The sequence below is a fragment of the Loxodonta africana genome, chromosome 7, assembly GCF_030014295.1.
Source record: "Loxodonta africana isolate mLoxAfr1 chromosome 7, mLoxAfr1.hap2, whole genome shotgun sequence".
Taxonomy (NCBI): domain Eukaryota; kingdom Metazoa; phylum Chordata; class Mammalia; order Proboscidea; family Elephantidae; genus Loxodonta; species Loxodonta africana.
The window spans coordinates 6,721,147-6,738,881 of NC_087348.1; the positions used below are offsets into that span (position 1 = coordinate 6,721,147).

Below are 17,735 nucleotides of genomic sequence, written 5' to 3' on the forward strand. Positions count from 1 at the left end.
AGTTCTACCAAACCTTCAGAGAAGACTTAACACCATTACTATTGAAGGTATTTCAAAGTATAGAAAAAGACGGAATACTACCCAACTCATTCTATGAAGCCACCATCTCCCTGATACCAAAACCAGGTAAAGACATTACAAAAAAAGAAAATTTTAGACCTATATCCCTCATGAACATAGATGCAAAAATCCTTAATAAAATTCTAGCCAATAGAATCCAACAACACATGAAAAAAATAATTCACCCTGATCAAGTGGGATTTATACCAGGTATGCAAGGCTGGTTTAATATCAGAAAAACCATTAATGTAATCCATCACATAAATAAAACAAAAGACAAAAACCACATGATCTTATCAATTGATGCAGAAAAGGCATTTGACAAAGTCCAACACCCATTTATGATAAAAACTCTCACCAAAATAGGAATTGAAGGAAAATTCCTCAACATAATAAAGGGCATATATGCAAAGCCAACGGCCAATATCACTCTAAATGGAGAGAACCTGAAAGCATTTCCCTTGAGAACGGGAACCAGACAAGGATGCCCTTTATCACCGCTCTTATTCAACATCGTACTTGAAGTCCTAGCCAGGGCAATTAGGCTAGACAAAGAAATAAAGGGTATTCAGATTGGTAAGGAGGAAGTAAAGCTATCACTATTTGCAGATGACATGATCGTATACATGGAAAACCCTAAGAAATCCTCCAGAAAACTACTGAAACTAATAGAAGAGTTTGGAAGAGTCTCAGGATATAAAATAAACATACAAAAATCACTTGGATTCCTCTACATCAACAAAAAGAACACCGAAGAGGAAATAACCAAATCAATACCATTCACAGTAGCCCCCAAGAAGATAAAATACTTAGGAATAAATCTTACCAAGGAAGTAAAAGACCTATACAAAGAAAACTATAAAACTCTGCTACAAGAAATTCAAAAGGACACGCTTAAATGGAAAAACATACCCTGCTCATGGATAGGAAGACTCAACATAGTAAAAATGTCTGTTCTACCAAAAGCCATTTATACATACAACGCACTTCCAATCCAAATACCAATGTCATACTTTAAGGGAATAGAGAAACAAATCACTAATTTCATATGGAAAGGAAAGAATCCCCGGATAAGCAAAACATTACTGAAAAAGAAGAAGAAAGTGGGAGGCCTCATCCTACCTGATTTCAGAACCTATTATATAGCTACAGTAGTCAAAACAGCCTGGTACTGGTACAACAACAGGCACATAGACCAATGGAACAGAATTGAGAATCCAGATATAAATCCATCCACGTATGAGCAGCTGATATTTGACAAAGGACCAGTGTCAGTCAATTGGGGAAATAATAGTCTTTTTAACAAATGGTGCTGGCATACCTGGATATCCATTTGCAAAAGAATGAAACAGGACCCATACCTCACACCATGCACAAAAACTAACTCCAAGTGGATCAAAGACCTAAACATAAAGACTAAAACGATAAAAATCTTGGAAGAAAAAATAGGATCTACCCTAGGAGCCCTAATACAGGGCATAAACAGAATACAAAACATTACCAAAAATGATGAAGAGAAACCCGATAACTGGGAGCTCCTAAAAATCAAACACCTATGCTCATCTAAAGACTTCACCAAAAGAGTAAAAAGACCACCTACAGACTGGGAAAGAATATTCAGCTATGACATCTCAGACCAGCGCCTGATCTCTAAAATCTACATGATTCTGTCAAAACTCAACCACAAAAAGACAAACAACCCAATCAAGAAGTGGGCAAAGGATATGAACACACATTTCACTAAAGAAGATATTCAGGCAGCCAACAGATACATGAGAAAATGCTCTCGATCATTAGTCATTAGAGAAATGCAAATTAAAACTACGATGAGATTCCATCTGACACCAACTAGACTGGCATTAATTCAAAAATCACAAAATAATAAATGTTGGAGAGGCTGCGGAGAGACTGGAACTCTCATACACTGCTGGTGGGATTGTAAAATGATACAACCACTGTGGAAATCCATCTGGCGTTATCTTAAACAGTTAGAAATAGAACTACCATACAAACCAGAAATCCCACTCCTCGGAATATACCCTAAAAATACAAGACCCTTCACACAAACAGATATATGCACACCCATGTTTATTGCAGCTCTGTTTACAATAGCAAAAAGCTGGAAGCAACCAAGATGTCCATCAACGGACGAATGGGTAAATAAATTGTGGTATATTCACACAATGGAATACTACGCATCGATAAAGAACAGTGACGAATCTCTGAAACATTTCATAACATGGAGGAATCTGGAAGGCATTATGCTGAGCGAAATGAGTCAGTTGCAAAAGGACAAATATTGTATAAGACCACTATTATAAGATCTTGAGGAATAGAAAAAATGGAAAAGAACACATACTTTTGTGGTTACAAAGGGGGGAGGGAGGGAGGGAGGGAGGGAGAGGGCTTTTTATTGATCAATCTGTAGATGGGAACTGCTTTGGGTGAAGGGAAAGACAACACTCAAAACAAGGAAGGTCAGCCTAATTGGACAGGATTAAAAGTAAAGAGGTTTCCGAGATAAAATGAAAGCTTCAAAGGATAGCGAAGCAGGGGCTGGGGTCTGGGGAACTTGGTTTGAGAGGACTTCTAAATCAATGGGCAAAATAATTCTATTATGAAAACACTCTGCATCCCACTTTGAATTGTGGCACCTGGGGTCCTAAATGCCAACAAGCAGCCATCTAAAATACATTAATTGGTCTCAACCCACCGGGAGCAAAGGCAAAGGAAGAACACCAAGGTCACACGACAACTAAGAACCCAAGAGACAGAAAGGGCCACTTGAACCAGAGACCTACAATATCCTGAGACCAGAAGAACAAGTTGGTGCCCGGCCACAATCGATGTCTGCCCTGTCAGGGAGCACAAGAGACAACTCCTGAGGGAGCAGGAGACCAATGGGATACAGACCCCAAATTCTCATTAAAAGACCACACCTAATGGTATGATTGCGACTAGAGGAATCCCAGAGACAATGCTCCCCAGAACTTCTGATGGCACAGGACAGGAACCAACCCCGAAGACAAATCATCAGGCATGAAAAGGACTGGTCAGTGGGGGGGAGAGAGATACTGATGAAGAGCGAGCTAATTAAATCAGGTGGACACGGGAGAGTGTGTTGGCAACTCTTGACTGGAGGGGGGATGGGAAGATAGAGAGAGATGGAAGAAGGTAAAATTGGCACGAAACGAGAGACTGTAAGGGCTGACTCAATAGGGGGAGAGCAAGTGGGAGAAGGGAGTAAGATGTATGTAAACCTACATGTGACAGACTGATTGGAATGGTAAATGTTCACTTGAAGCTTAATAAAAATTTAAAAAAAAAAAAAAAAAAAAAATAAAGTGATGAAGACTTTTAGAAAACAAATACAGGCGTAAACCCTCACACCCTTGGATTGGCAAAGTTTTCTTAGACACGGCACCAAAAGCACAAGCGTCAAAAGAAAAAGAAAATGAACATCAAAATTTTAAAATTTTGTTCCAGGCAGTGAGTTTGTTAACGCGGTAGGACCGACTCAGAAAAGGAGGGTGAGGATGGGTGCATGACCTGAAGAACGCGGTCACTGTCACTGAGTGCACTCGTAGAAACTGCTGACTTAGTGTATGTTTTGCTGTGTATATTCTCAACAACAAATGTTTGTTTTTTAATTAAAAATTTTGTGCTTTAATGGACCCCATCAAGAAAGTGAAGGACAACCCACAGAATGGGAGAAAATATTTGTAATTCCTGTAGTATCTGATAAGGGACTTGAATCCAGAATGTATCAAGAATTCTCACAACTCAATAATAAGAGACATATAACCCAATTTAAAAAAAGGTAAAGGATTCAAATACACAGACATTTCTTCAAATATATACAAAGAGCCAATAACCACATGGAAAAAATTGCTCAAAGTCATTGGCCGTCACGGAAATGCAAATCAAAACCACAATGAGATACCATTTCACACCAACTAGGGTGGCTATAACCCAAAAAGACAGACGATAACAAACGTGAGCCAGGATGTGGAGAAAAGGGAACCGTCGTCCATTGCTGGTAGAAATGTAAAATGGTACGGCCACTTTGGAAGACACAGTGGAAGTTCATCGAAAACGCTAAACATAAAGTTAGTATGTTGTCGTTAGGTGCCATGGAGTCGGTTCCAACTCATAGTGACCCCATGAACAACAGAATAAAACACAGCCCAGTGTGCACCATCTTCACAACCGTTATACTTCAGGTCATTGTTGCAGCCACTGTGTCAATCCATCTTGTCAAGGGTCTTTTTTGCTGACCCTCTACTCTACCAAACACGATGTCCTTCTCTAGGAACTGGTCCCTTCTGATAACACGTCCAAAGTATATGAGACAAAGTCTCGCTATCCTCACTTATAATGAGCATTCTGGCTGTACTTCTTCCAAGACAGATTTGTTAATTCTTCTGGCAGTCCATGGGATATTTAATGTTCTTCACCAACACCATAATTCAAAGGCATCGATTCTTCTTCGGTAGTCTTTATTCATTGTCCTGCTTTCACATACATATGAGAGGACTGAAAACACCATGGCTTGGGTCAGGCACACCTTAGTCCTTAAAGTGATTATCTTTGCTTTTCAACACTTTGAAGAGATCTTTTGCAGCAGATTTGCCCAATGCAACGTGCCGTTTGATTTCTAGACTGTTGCTTCCGTGAGTGTTGATCGTGAATCCAAATAAAATGAAATCCTTGACAACTTCAATCTTTCCTTCACTCATCATGGTGTTGCTTACTGGTCCAGTTGTAAGGATTTTTGTTTTCTTTGTGTTGAGGTGTAATCCATACCGAAGGATGTGGTCTTTGATCTTCTTCAGTAAGTGCTTCAAGTCCTCTTCACTTTCAGCAAGCAAGGCTGTTTGTGTCTTCTACATATTGAAGGTTATCGATGAGTCCTCCTCCAATCCAGATGCTATGTTCTTCTTCATATAGTCCAGCTTTTCAGATTATTTCCTCAGCATACAGATTAAATAGGTATGGTGAAAGGATGCAACCTTGGCACACACCTTTCCTGACTGGAAACCACACGGTATCCTCTTACTCTGTTCGAATGATGCCTCTTGGTCGAAGTACAAGGGTGGGGGTAACCAGCTGCTCTGACCCACTGACCCCTCTTGACCGCAGGACACCAGCAGCCAGAGATGGGCACCCGGCCCTCAAGGTGGCAGCAGCCTGCATACCTGCCCATGGCTCTGGACTCACTGCCCCATCCCGGTTGCTGGTGCAGGCGCTGAACCATGTACCACCCCATCTGCCGCACCTGACTCAACGTGGTGAACGGGACCACCGCGTGGCTGCTGCAGCTGGGCCACGACTACAGTGCCAAGAACCCCATGTTCTATGACCCAGCAATTCCACCCCTAGGTATACACCCAAGAGAACTGAAAATACATGTCTACAGAAAGACACGTAAGTGAACAATCACAGCAGCATTATTCATAACGGCCAAAAAGTGGAAACAACTCAAGTGTCCCTCAACTGACAAATGGATAAACAGCATGTCGTATACCCACACAACGAACAATACAAAAGAATGAAGTACTGATGCATGCTAGGACACACATGATCTTGGAAATACTATGCTAAGGGAAGGAAGCCAGTCAAAAGGACCACATACAATCGCATTCGTATGAAATGTCTACAAGAAGCAAATCTACAGAAACAGAAAGTAGGTTAGCGGTTGCCTAGGGCTGAGGGGTTTGGGAGGAAATGGGGAGGCTGCTAAAGGTACAGGGTTTCTTTTCAGGGTGATGAAAATGTCCTCAAAGTGACTGTGGTGATGGCTGCACAGCTCTGTGATCGTACTGGAAACCCATAAACTGTACACTTTAAATGGGTGAATTCTATGGCATAGGAATAAATAACAAAGCTGTTGTTAAAAAGTTAAATTAAAAAGTTATGTGGTTTATATTTACAAAGGAAGGTGCTCAGAAACGGAAACTTGTTTTTTAAGGAATTCAGCATCTGTAGTTTGCCTTACCAAGCATATTCACAAACCCCCTCATTTGAAACTTACAACAATCCTATACATTACATCAGTTTTTTACAAGTAAAATCTGAGATGCAGACAGGTCCCAGAGACAGTGTGAGGCTCCGAAAGGCCGTCCTCCTTCCAACCATGCTACGGACTCTCAGATTGTCACAAAGGAGGCTTCTGCATGTGGAATGAAAACCACGGCGCTACCATTTACAAAGGACCTAATACGTGCCAGGCAGTTCAAAAACATTAGAAGACATTCAAGTATGTGTTGAATACATCTCACTTCTCACAACCTGTCTTAGGTATCTAGTGCTGCTATAACAGAAATACCACAAGTGGGTGGTTTTAACAAACAAAAATTTATTTTCTCACAGTTGAGGAGGCTAGAAGTTCAAATTCAGGGCGCCGGCTCTAGGGGAAGGCTTTTTCTTGTGACTCTGGAGGAAGGTCCTCATCTCTTCAACTTTTGCTTCCTGGTTCCTTGGAGATCTCCACGTGTCTTGGCATTTATCTTACTCCATGTCTCCTCTGCTCAGTTTTTCAATCACTTTTATCTCTCAAGAGGCTGACTAAGATACACCCTACACTAATTCTGCCTCGTTAACGTAACAAAGACAACCCATTCCCAAATGTGATCATAACCACAGGCATAGAAGTTAGGATTTACAGCACATATTTTTGGAGGACACAATTCAATCCATAACACAACTCCATTTATATTTGAAGACAAGGACTCAAAGAAATTAACCTTCTCATCGCTGTATTCTAGTAAACTTTTCTGACATAAAATTGGTTTTTCAGGGCTTGTTCGAAATCCTCGTGGCATAGTGGTTTAAGAGTTCCGCTGCTAATCAAAAGGTCAGTGGTTCAAATCCACCCGGTACTCCCTGGAAACCCTACGGGGCAGGTTCTACTCTGTCCTATAGGGTCACTATAAGTCGGAATCGACTCAATTGCAGTGGGTTTTGTTTTTTCGGGTTTTTGTTAGAAACACATTTTTCAATACTGGGGTGGTAGAGAGGCAGAGGGGATACAATACAGAAGATAAGAGAAGTAATGGTATATAGTACAAGAATTAAAACAAAAGAGGAAGTCCTTTCAAAATATGAAGGGGGTAAACTCAAATCGCCAGAGGGTAATTTTTAAGTTTATACAATGCCTAATAGGGAGTCAAAAAAATAGAAACCTAATGGTCAAAAGATCTGAACAGAACATTAAGAAAAAAACAAAACAAAAACTGCAGTACAATGAATTGCTTTTATGTGGCCTTTCTCACCATGGTCTTGTAACTCCCACCAAATGACCAGGTGAGAGTATTCAAATGAGGTGCTTATGGCCGACCAAGGGGATTGGATAGCATGCTAATAATGCAAACAAGGTGCGTGACACCCCATGGTGGAGTAGGACCATGCAAATAAGGTGTATGAAACCCTAACCAGGGCATTGGTCAGATTTGCCATTCCACTAGGCTTAAAATGAGCCATCTCAGAGGCAGAAAGGGGGGATCTCACTACAACCAAGAAGAGACAACAGTGGGAAGTGTCCTTTGGACCTGGGATCTCTGCACTGAAAACCTTCTAGACCCAAAAGACAGACACAGATAGAGAGCTGTAACACCAGAGACGGCAAGAAACAGCAAAAACCAACAGCAGAGAAACCAGGGCGGTAGCAGAACCAGGAGACCAGCAGGAGACAGTACAGCGGGCTTCCCAGCCCAGGAGGAGAAAGCTGAGCGCCTTCGGGCAGGCAGCTTGCTGGTGAAGTGGGGTGCCTCTGGGCACTTATCAGTGGAGATAAAGAGCTTTGTAACACTTGCCTGAGCAGGGAAGAGGCCCAAGGGGCCAAGGAAAGGCCTGCCCTTGGGCACAGCGGAGAAGCTGTCCTGACTCAAGGACTGTATCCTGAGTGGTTCCTGATCCTGAATTGGAACCTGTTACTCCCCTAACAGAGGAGTCCTGGTGGCATGGTGGCTAAGCACTCAGCTGGTAACCAAAAAATCAGCAGTTTGAACCGACCAGCCGCACCACCAGAGAAAGATGTGACCGTCTACTTCCATGAAGATTTACAGCCTTGAAAACCCTACGAGGCAGCTCTACTCTGTCCTACAGGGCCGCTATGAGCCGGAACTGACTCAAAGGCACTGGGTCTGGTTTTTGGTTTTCACTTCCCAAATAAACCCCGCCATCATGAGTACTTTTTGTGAGTTCTGTGTGGCTACTACAACAAATTATCAAACCTAGCAGAGATCAGAGTGTCCGAATGGGTAAAAGGTTAGAGAGAGGAGGTATGTGCGCCCTCCGCCTCACAGTGACCAGCCTTGGGCTGCTGACGCTGATAACGATTCCCTCTCCCTCGTGAACTCAGAGGGGGTCAAGTGACGCTGCCGCCACACCATCTCTGCACAAACCAACATTTGAGAAATGGTCAGTGTGGCTCATTTTTCAGTAAAATTTTCTACCTTGGTGAGTCAGCAAAAATAATGATTAAACCTAAATTAATATCGGGGAGACAGGGCCAACATGGTGGAGTAGTCAGACGCCTTCGGTGAACCCTCTTACAACAAAGACCTGAAAAAACAAGTGAAATGATTACATTTTTGACAAGCTAGAAGCCCTGAACATCAAAGGCAGTTAGAAAACAGACTGAGCGGCAGAGGGAGGGAGAGACGGTTCAGAAGTGGAGAGGAGTTACCAGACCTGAGTCCCCAGGATCCCCCAGGCACCATTCCCGAGAGCGGGTGCAATGGCTGGAGGTAGCATTCAGCCGCAGTTTCCTCAGGGAGAAAGAGCCAGCCACAGAGCCTACTCACACCTCTCGAACCAGAGGAAAACCGCGCTCTCAGCAAAAGCTAAGTACTTGCAAGGTTATTCAGTGGCTGTTGATTTCCCTGGGCCTGAGATAGAAAGGAACTGCTGAGTGCCCTGAGCCATTCTCCCAGCCTTGGAGAAGGAAGAAATTCACAATTGGGGAAAAGATAATCTGCCAGCTCCATCATGGGGAGCTCAGGACAGAAGCAGCTCCTGTCCAGGCATGAACAGTCTGTGGACTTTGAAGACCCTTCCCCCTGCGCGGACCTCTACGGGCCTATTTCAGGAGAACAAGCTCTCGTGGGCAGACTGCAACTGTTTCAGCTGTGCGGTGGAGAGGCGGGTGTTTGATGTTTGACACCACTTTGCCTATTAAACAAGGTCCTCACCTACCCACATCAGGGGCATAAGGACTGGTGGCTCCACTCAGGTCACCCAGCCACCTGCGAATGGGGCCCCAGGATTAACTGGTACCTCCCAGTCCTTACAACCAAAAGCACTGGGTGCCCAAGGTCCATCTGCAGAACCCACCCGTGTGCTCTAGGGAACAGGGACGTGCTTTCTTCACAGACACTCAGGGGACAGTTATCAGCCCCCTGCCTTGTTCAGAGCGTGACCCCCTGCTGCAACCAGATACCTGTACCTACACCAATCACCCTTTCCCCTCTAAGACTGTAGGACAGAGTGAGTACCACACACTTGATGACCAACTACCTGGACATCTGAGGTGAATCCATACAAGAAAAGTGAATGGACTCCTAGGCTCATATACCTGGTAACACTCTAGCCATCTGGTGACAGGGTGTTAGAGCTTCAAAGGTGAAAATAATCAAGCAAGCTCACTCAAGCAACCTATCTGGACATATCAAAACAAAACAAAACAAAGCAAGAAGCTAGGATACGGTTAGCAAACATAAAATAAACTAATACAGTAACTTATAGATGGCACAGAGACAACAGTCAATATCAAGTCACATAAAGATGCAGACCATGATTACCTCAACAAGCTAACAAAACAAAGAATCAAGGGATCTTCTGGATGAAGGTACATTCCTGGAATTACCAGATGCAGAATACAGAAGATTAATATACAGAACTCTTCAAGACATCAGGAAGGAGATCAGGCAATATGCAGAACAAGCCAAGGAACACACAGATAAAAGCAGTTAAGAAATTAAGAAGGTTATTCAAGAACATAATGAAAAATAATAAAGCTGCAAGAATCCACAGAGAGACAGGAATCAGAAATTCCGAAGATTAACAATAAAATTACAGAATTAGACAACTCAATAGAAAAGCCAGAGGAGCAGAACTAAGTTAATACCGGGAGGGCTATGGAGCAACAAGTACACTCATCCACTGTTGATGCACTGTAAATGGGTACTAGATGTTTAACAAGTAGGACAGTGAAATCTCTGAGAGCTAGACTGGACAGGACTGCCTTGTTTTTCTGGATCTCGCAATTCTGCCCTTGACAGGCGTAGTCTTACCACTTCTCCATCGCTCCTCTTAGTGGGGAATATTTGAGTTTTCCTTCTCTGACAGGTTTCAGCCTTACACAGGCTCTGTACAACAATATAGTGAGTCCTCGGGGTGATGCAAATGGTTACGGCACTTGTCTGCTAACCGAAAGGCTGGCAGTTCAAGTCTACCCAGAGGTGCCTCAAAAGAAAAATCTGGCAATCTACTTCCAAAAAATCAGCCACTGAAAACCCTGTGGAGCACGGTTCTACTGTGACACATATGAGGTCGCCAGGAGTCAGAATCAACTAGATGGCAACTGGATGGGAAGATAATATATGAGATTAATAAAAATGATGGTACCTCTTGATTAGGTCTCATTGTAACAATTAAGGAATTTCTCAGAAAGGCAGGGAATTGCTTGTATAAAGAATAACAGCTATAATGGCTAACACTTCTTAACCCCGAGCTATGTCCCCCAGGCGCCCCCTGGAAACTCTGTGGGGCAGTTCCACTCTGTGCTACAGGGTCGCTAGGAGTCGGGATCGGCTCGACGGCAGTGGGTTTGGTTTTGTTTTTTTTTTTTGTATGTATGTATATGGTAATGTGATCGTTATACGAACAGTCATTTAATTCTCATAACAACCACATCATCCCTACTGTACAACAAAACCTGCGGAAGCCAGAACCTGTTCAAGGCACCGTTAGAGAAAGAAAACTCAAATATTTTCCACTAAAAGGAGCGAAAGAAAAGTGGTAAGACTTCACCCTGCCAGAGGCAGAAAACTTGCGAGGTCCAGAACACCGAAGCAGTCCCACTGAGTTTCGGCTCTCACAGGGTTCACCGTGTAAGCGAAGAAAGTGAGGTTCACAGAACGAAAAACTGTTATTTGGCAGTATTGGGGTTTACACTCACTAGCATTTAAACCCTACACTACCAGGGCTGTAACTCAGTCTGGGGTAGAATAAATGTGAGTCGAAAAGCCCAAGAGGCAGGTGGAACTCCAGAGAAAATCAGGCCTAGAGAACAGACCTGGGCATCATTAGCACATACAGGTTGAGTTTAGCCGTGGAAGTAGAGACTACTCAAGCCACAGTGTGCAAATTAAGGGCTGAAGAACAAAATTCGAAACTGGGCTGCAGTAAAATTTAAAAGGAGAGGCCAAGAAAAGTAGGAAAATATGGTATCACAGAACTTGTAAATTCAACAAGGAAACTATTCCCTGGATTTGCTGCCAGAGAGACTTAAGCAACCAACAATGTTTTGAACATCTTTGTATAACTCATGTATAGGTACTCATATACATTTACTAAATAATTGTTCATTTATAGAGTTTAAAAGCAATTTCATATCTTATTTTTCAAAGGGAGATAAAGAGAAAGCTTTCAAAGAAAAGGCTTCTTCCAGTTGCTCCACAGTTGTACATCACGGGCAAAGAAAAAGAGCAAAAAACAAACCACCCCAGCTTACATCTTAGTAGGTATTTTACTGATTTCTCTGCTAAACATTGCACTAAACCCTCTGTTCTTTCTAACACTGTGTAGTCCAAAGCCAAACCCATTGCCATCCAGGTCTAAAGGCTTGTAAGAAGTAAGTGTTTTATACAAAACTAAAAAGAAAGATTGTAATAACAAAAACAAAATTGTGATGACAAAAAAAGTCCACTGAGAGGGAAATGGCTAAATAAAATACTCTGCAGCAGTAAGAGCCCGGGCGGGCGGTGGTTAACGGCTGAGCCGCTAACCAAACAGGGGCCTGCTTCCCTGCTTCCGCAAAGATGATGGCCTTGAGGCCCCACGGGGCAGTTCTACTCTGTGCTACAGGGTCGCTAGGAGTCGGGACGACCTGGACGGCAGTGGGCTTCCCTTTGGACTACACAGCATTACAAAGAAGAGAGAGGATCCACACGGACTGTATGGGTGTATCAGAGAAACATGGTGAATGGAAGAAACTGCAAAACAGTATGGCGTTATTTATGCAAAACACATATTCTGCACCACACGGCTCCTATAAACACACACATATATATGCAAACACATGTAAGAAAGGTCAAGAAAGTATACCCAAAACTAATAACAGCAGCTTATCTGGAAAAGAAGGGCTAGAAGGGAATCTGAAGGGATTTTCGTCTTATTTAAAATTTTGATTTTCTACAAAGTAAATACAATCACACACATCTTGAGTAATTTTTTTAAAAAGCTATGCCTTTCTATTCCACACAGAAAAATGGCAGTGGAATAAAAAAGAAAAATTCACAATATCCTATCTCTTATCAAGATTTCAACACAAAGGCCAAGAAGAGAGTTCCTAAAATCAGCTATTACACATTAACAAAAACAGCCTGGCCTTAACCACTTGTTCTATAACATTTAAGACTTCTACATTAGAACACCTGCAAAACCACCACGAACTCGAATTACCCAGTCATTTTCTATGGAAAGGGAGGAGGACATTTACAACTACTGCCATTTTACACATGAAGAAACTGGGGCTCAGAGAGGTGAAATAATTTGCCAAAGGTCACACAGCTAGCTAGGGGTCAAACCAAGGTTTCAAGCTTAATGAGCCTTCTTCTTAACCATTCTGCTTCTACTGCCTCCTGAAGGGGCTTCTGCATCTGAAGACCCCACACTCCCCAGAAGGGCAGTCGTAAATAACCCATTCAGAATCAAGCACGATGATGACTACAACAGCGGACACTCAAGAGACAGAAGAGGAAGGACAGTAAGTCACACCTACCCAGTGTAGTGTGAGTAAGTGAGCTGTTGGAGGGTTCTCCCGAGGCGATGGAGTAGTAACCGATGCGGAGAACTGGAAGCTTGGCTTAGGCCTGACAGTAGGGGAAACAGCAGCAATGGACCAAGCCGACTTTTTTCTGGAAAGAGACACAAACACAGGCATTAACGTCTACTTTAATCCTCACAGGTATTCTGCTCCGCCAGCTCTCTCTAACCCATGTCTCTACAATCCTTCCTCATTCTTTCCACGCCACTGTGGAAGTTCAGTGAAAACAACAGCTAGGTTGCCTGTGCATTTCAAACTCCCTGGGCTCCTTGAATATAGCCGAGACAGGACTACAGGTAATGTTAACTCGGCTTCCTTCCGGGATCAGCAGGGCTGCCCAGGAGGGCTACGGCAGACCGCCAGGCAAGCAGGGACAGAACAGCCACGCACAGTGCTCCTCAATCCGACAGGGTCTCCTACCAGGGCCAGGTTAGGGCTCATGAGGTCCTGAACACTGACAACCTGCGGTGCCCCCTCCTCCGCTGACTCACACATTTGAACGGGATATGTGAGTTAGATACGTACATGCACGAGTGTGAGCGTGCGTGTGTGTCCTCGCGAGCCATGATATAACTCCTTTTTAAATGCGACTATATTAGCACTGGCTGAATGCAAAAGTGCCGTGTGCCATCGTAGCGGAATGAGATGAGCTAGATTATTAAATTTTTAGTGGATGCGGGGTACTAAGATTTTTACTATATACCACATTTTCCACGAAAAGAATATGCTACAACAAGAAAGTGCGGCAGTGAACTTAGTTGTCTGAACAATCACTGTAAAATTCCACTGATCGCCCACGACGAAAACTGACTTTCACCAGTTTTGCTTTAAACAGCTCATACTCTGGTTTTGATGCCTGTTTCATAACAAATGCTATAATTATAAATGAACAAAAGGGAGATGCCGTAAAAGAAAATTTAATGATCAGAAAACAAATACTACCCAAAAATCACTGTTTTATCTTTAGATAGATCTTTCATTGCTAACGTTTTATATAATTAAAAACACTTCTATGGAGCCCAAGAGACAGAACCAAAACCCAAACCCAGTGCCGTCAAGTCAATTCCGACTCATAGCGACCCTACAAGACAGGGTAGAAATGCCCCACAGAGTTTCTAAGGAGCACCTGGCGGATTCGAACTGACCCTTTCTTTGGTTAGCAGCCGTAGCACTTAACCACTACGCCACCAGGGTTTCCAAGAGACAGAAAGGGCCACATAAACCAGAGACTACATCTGCCTGAGACCAGAAGAACTGATGGTCCCCGGCTGCAACTGACGGCAATCTTGACAGGGAACACAACAGAGAAACCCTGAGGGAGCAGGAGAGCAGTGGGATGCACACCTCAAATTCTCATAAAAAGGCCAGACTTAATGGTCTGAGACTCGAAGGGCCCCAGAGGTCATGGTCCCCAGACTTCTCTTAGCCCAGGACAGGAACCATTCCCAAAGCCAACTATTCAGACAGGAATTGGGCTGGACAATACAATAGAAAGCGATACTGGTGAGGAGTGACCTTCTTAGATCCAGTAGACACATGAGACTGGGGGCAGCTCCTGTCTGGATGGGAGATGAGAAGGCAGAGGGGGATAGAAGCTGCCTGAATGGACACGGGAAATACAGGGTGGAGAAAAGGAGTGTGCTGTCTCATCAGGGCGAGAGCAACTAGGAGTTTACAGCAAGGTACATACAAATTTTTGTATGAGACTGACTTGATTTGTAAACTTTCACTTAAAGCACAATAAAAATTAAAAAAAAAAAAAAAAAGGCCTGAAGTCTCAGGATTTGAACTCTAACATCTAAACTAACATCGTACTTCTTAACTCTGATTTTCCAATGTTAAATAAATGTCTTCAGGTCTTACTTGCATGCCTTGCCACGAGTACCTTACAATAAAGTAAACGAGTTTATTCATGGGAAAAAAAAAAAAATTTCTATGCTTTGCTCTCCCCCACGTGTCTGTCAGTTTGTCGTACTGTGGGGGCTTGCATGTTGCTGTGATGCTGGAAGCTAATCCACCGGTATTCAGATAACCAGCAGGGTCACCCACGGCGGACAGGTTTCAGCTGAGCTTCCAGACTAAGACAGACTAGGAAGAAGGACCTGGCAGACTACTTCTGAAAAGCATTAGCCAGTGAAAACCTTATGAACAGCAGCAGAACACTGTCTGATATAGTGCTGGAAGATGAGCCCCCCAGGTTGGAAGGCACTCAGAAGACAACTGGGGAAGAGCTGCCTCCTCAAAATAGAGTAAACCTTAATGACGTGGATAGAGTAAAGCTTTTGGGACCTTCATTTGCTGATGTGGCACGACTCAAAATGAGAAGAAACAGCTGCAAACATCCATTAATAATCAGAACCTGGAATGTACAAAGTATGAATCTAGGAAAATTGGAAATGGAACGCATGGACGTCGATATCCTAGGCATTAGTGAGCTGAAATGGACTGGTATCGGCCATTCTGAATCAGACAATCATATAGTCTACTATGCCAGGAATGACAACTTCAAGAGGAATGGTGTTGCATTCATCGTCAAAAAGAGCATTTCAAGATCTATCCTGAAGTACAACGCTGTCAGTGACAGGATAATATCCATACACTTACAAGGAAGACCAGTTAATACGACTATTATTCAAATTTACATACCAACCACTAAGGCCAACTTCTGCGGTCTGAAATTGATCAAACATGCAATCAGGATGCATTGATAACTACTGGTGATTGGAATGCAAAAGTTGGAAACAAAGAAGAAGGATCGGTAGTTGGAAAATATAGCCTTGGTGATAGAAACAATGCCGGAGGTCGAATGATAGAATTTTGCAAGACCAACGACTTCTTCATTGCAAATACCCTCTTTCACCAACATAAACGGCGACTATACACATGGACCTCGCCAAATGGAACACACAGGAATGAAATCGACTACATGTTTGGAAAGAGACGATGGAAAAGCTCAATATCATCAGTCAGAACAAGGCCAGGGGCCGACTATGGAACAGACCATGAACCGCTCATACTGCAAGTTCAAAGTGAAACTGAAGAAAATCAGAGCAAGTCCATGGGAGCCAAAATACGAACTTGAGTATATCCCACCTGAATTTAGAGACCATCTGAAGAATAGATTTGATGCATTTAACACTAGCGACTGAAGAACTGACGAGCTGTGGAATGACATCAAGGACATTACACACAAAGAAAGCGAGAGGTCACTGAAAAGACATGAAAGAAAGAAAAGACCACGATGGATGTCAGAGGGGACTCTGAAACTTGCTCATGAACATCAAGCAGCTAAAGTAAAAGGAAGAAATGATGAAGTAGAAGGACTGAACAGAAGATTTCAAAGGGCAGCTCAAGAAGACAAAGTAAAGTATTATAATGACATGTGCAAAGAGCTGGAGATGGAAAACCAAAAGGGATGAACACGCTCGGCGTTTCTCAAGCTGAAAGAACCGAAGAAAAAATTCAAGCCTCTAATTGCAGTGTGGAAGGATTCTATAGGGAAAATATTAAACGATGCAGGAAGCATCAAAAGAAGATGGAAGGAACACACAGAGTCATTATACCAAAAAGAATTAGCCGATATTCAACCATTTCAAGAGATGGCATATGCTCAGGAACCGATGGTACTGAAGGAAGAAGTCCAAGCTGCTCTGAAGGCATTGGTGAAAAACAAGGCTCCAGGAATTGATGGAATATCAATTGAGATGTTTCAACAAACAGATGCAGCGCTGGAGGTGCTCACTCGTCTATGCCAAGAAAGATGGAAGACAGCTTCCTGGCCAACTGATTGGAAGAGATCCGTATTTATGCCTATTCCCAAGAAAGGTGATCCAAGCAAACATGGAAATTATAGAACAATATCATTAACATCACACGCAAGCAAAATTCTGCTGAAGATCATTCAAACACGGCTGCAGCAGTATATGGACAGGGAACTGCCAGAAATTCAGGCCAGTTTCAGAAGAGGACATGGAACCAGGGATATCAATCCTGATGTCAGATGGATCCTGGCTGAAAGCAGAGAATACCAGAAGGATGTTTACCTGTGTTTTATTGACTATGCAAAGGCATTCGACTGTGTGGATAATAAATTATGGAGAACACTGCGAAGAATGGGAATTCCAGAACACTTAATTGTGCTCATGAGGAGCCTGTACAGAGATCAAGAGGCAGTTGTTCGGACAGAACAAGGGGATACTGAGTGGTTTAAAGTCAGGAAAGGTGTGTGTCAGGGTTGTATCCTTTCACCATACTTACTCAATCTATATGCTGAGAAAATAATCCGAGAAGCTGGACTATATGAAAAAGAACGGGACATGAGGATTGGAGGAAAACTCACTAATGACTTGCGTTATGCAGATGATACAACCTTGCTTGCTGAAAGTGAAGAGGACTTGAAGCACTTACTAATGAATAATGAAGATCAAAGACCACAGCCTCCAGTATGGATTGCACCTCACCATTAAGAAAACAAAAATCCTCACAACTGGACCAATGAGCAACATCATGATAAATGGAGAAAAGATTGAAGTTGTCAAGGATTTCTTTTTACTTGGATCCACAATCAACAGCCATGGAAGCAGCAGTCAAGATTCAAACAACGAACTGCATTTGGCAAATCTGC

The 17,735-nt window shown here is 43.0% G+C and overlaps 1 protein-coding gene across 15 annotated transcripts in view; it reads right to left on the reverse strand.

Moving 5' to 3' along the window:
* Positions 1-17,735, reverse strand: part of PPP6R3 (protein phosphatase 6 regulatory subunit 3) — a 196,934-nt gene that overhangs the window by 152,062 nt on the left and 27,137 nt on the right. For 14 of the 15 annotated variants that reach the window (XM_064287632.1, XM_064287645.1, XM_064287644.1 and 11 more), the window contains exon 2: positions 13,067-13,202. The exons of the other annotated variant lie outside the window; for it this stretch is intronic. The gene's annotated coding sequence lies outside the window, so the exon portion shown is untranslated. The remainder of the gene's footprint in view (positions 1-13,066; positions 13,203-17,735) is intronic. 15 annotated transcript variants of the gene reach the window in all.